A 1,996-nucleotide genomic window follows, 5' to 3' on the forward strand; every position below is an offset into this window, starting at 1 on the left:
CTTCCTCTGCGGGCCCGCGCCCCCCGCCCCCCGGAGCCGGGCTGGGGAGGGGAAGCCGGCATTTCAGCCAGATTAGCATTCACATTCCTGGGAGGATGCAGCCCTGGCCTGGACCTGGGTGATAGAAGCTTTTTCCCGTGTTTTTATTTCTGGAGGGGAGCGCTCGGCAATTGTCCTGGACACACGCCTCTCCCCCTTCTTCCTCCGGCCACCCGCCGAGGAGAGAGTCCCCCTTTTTTGCATGTATCGCTTCCTTCCCCTTTCTTTATTAAAGGTCCGGGAGTGGCGGCGGCCAATCAGCGCGCGGCTTCCATTTTGTGAGTTCAACTCCGAGGCGCCCGGGCTCGGCGAGGACGCGCTCGCAGCCCCCTCTGCCTCTCCTCCCGGGCGGCCGAGGCGAAGGAGCCGCCTCGCTGGGGCTCCGTGGCGGTGCACCTCACATTGGGGCTCTTTTCGGGGTTTGTAATCTGGCCGTGGGTAGGTAATTGGCTGGAGCGGGGCGGCAGGGCGCGGCAGCCAATCAGCGCGCGGCTTCTATAGGGCTTGCGTTATTAGACGCTGATCTCAAAACATCCCTCATCAGACACCAAGGAGAGGCCAACAGATGAGGGGAGCCATTTTTCTGCAATGGAATTAAATGGCCAAGTGGGTTTTTCCTTTGTTGCAAATGGGGAATGTTTTTCCTTTGACTCCACCATCCAGTTCAGGACGCCTCAGTGTGTTGTTTAACATTTGTCAACAGGCCAAAGGACTCACAGTTGGAAGAAATGGAGAAGACCTTTTTAAAAGATCTGGATTTTTCCTTATGACTTTGGAATCCATCTTTGTCTTGTATAACTAGGTCATAGCACACCATTAATGTCAGCAGTTAACAGTTTTGAATTCCAAAAAACTAAGTAAATGACATATTTAATTTTTTTTTTCCTCTTTTTTTTCTTTGGGTGGGTGGTGGGAGCTTGGAGCTGTCTTAATCTGTATTCTCTTGACTGAACAATAAATTTTTAAATATATATAGTTTCCTCTATTAAACACTTAAACCTGGCCATCTTATTAACTCCTTCTCTCTTTTTAACAAGGTAATGTTTTAAATGTATAGTTTCAGGACTAGCGAAATGGCAGCAACAAAAAATTGTGAGCAGTTGTTACTCTTTTAAGTTTTTAAAAACCTTTTACATTGTAAGTACCCAATCCATTCTGTCCTTACGCAGTGCAGTTTTCATGTTAATGTTGCTGAGATGTCCTTAATTTTCCGAACTTTCATCTGCATGTCTGTCTTTGTCTCTCTTGTCTAAATAAGCCAGTTAAAATGCTTTGAGACGGTTTTGCTTTTATAAAGCTAAGGTTTTAGCTTTACGCTTTTGAAAATGTTTACAGCAATAAATGCTAGTCAGCTTTCTTCCCAGTAGCTTGTACACTTTTTTTTGAAAATCGATCTATTTGAAGAAAAACAGCTCTGTTTTTCTCGTCTTTGGTGGGGGGGTGGGGGGGTGAGGGAAAGGAAGACCTTCTCTTTGTGTGGAGAGACTAAAGCCGTCACAGGAAACTAGATTAAAACTGGAAAACAAGTCCTAGCTGGTTCGAGCCAAACACCAACGTTAGCTGGGAGTCTTTTCTATGGTGGTTGGGTGGCTGGTGTCTCTTTTGCCTTTTGTTTGATTTGACTGTGTATTTTCGCCTTTTGTCTCTTAATGACGATCACACCATTGCTATATCCAGAGCAGTAAACAGTCCTCAGCGACGCCGCCTTTTTGCTAACCCAACCCTGGAAAGTTTGCAGAAGTGGAAGGAGCAGAAAATGCCATGAGAGTGTAACTTACAAAAAGGTAACAACAAAGACAACACCATAATCCCCAAATTTCCCAACTAAACAAACAAACAAAAAAGATATTTTTACAATAAGGTCTCCAAAACCACCGCCCAGCTTGATCTTCTAGACTCCATGGCACCGGGCTGAGCGGGTAAGTAAAAAAAAAAAAAAAAAAAAAAAAAAAAAAAA

General features: G+C 45.4%; 1 long non-coding RNA gene across 3 annotated transcripts in view; it reads left to right on the forward strand.

Annotated features, from left to right (window-relative positions):
• The first annotated feature begins 32 nt into the window (after positions 1-32).
• LOC103266130 overlaps positions 33-1,996 on the forward strand; it is a 3,185-nt gene continuing 1,221 nt past the window's right edge. The window contains exons 1-3 of one of the 3 annotated variants that reach the window (XR_002482265.1): positions 33-645; positions 743-1,823; positions 1,901-1,958. This is a non-coding gene — a long non-coding RNA (uncharacterized LOC103266130). Of the gene's footprint in view, positions 1,824-1,900; positions 1,959-1,996 lie in introns of all 3 variants that reach the window. The other 2 variants (XR_002482263.1, XR_504683.2) reach the window with 2 other exon arrangements.

The sequence above is a fragment of the Carlito syrichta genome, unplaced genomic scaffold (genome assembly GCF_000164805.1).
Source record: "Carlito syrichta isolate Samal-C Ts95f unplaced genomic scaffold, Tarsius_syrichta-2.0.1 Scaffold99379, whole genome shotgun sequence".
Lineage (NCBI taxonomy): Eukaryota > Metazoa > Chordata > Mammalia > Primates > Tarsiidae > Carlito > Carlito syrichta.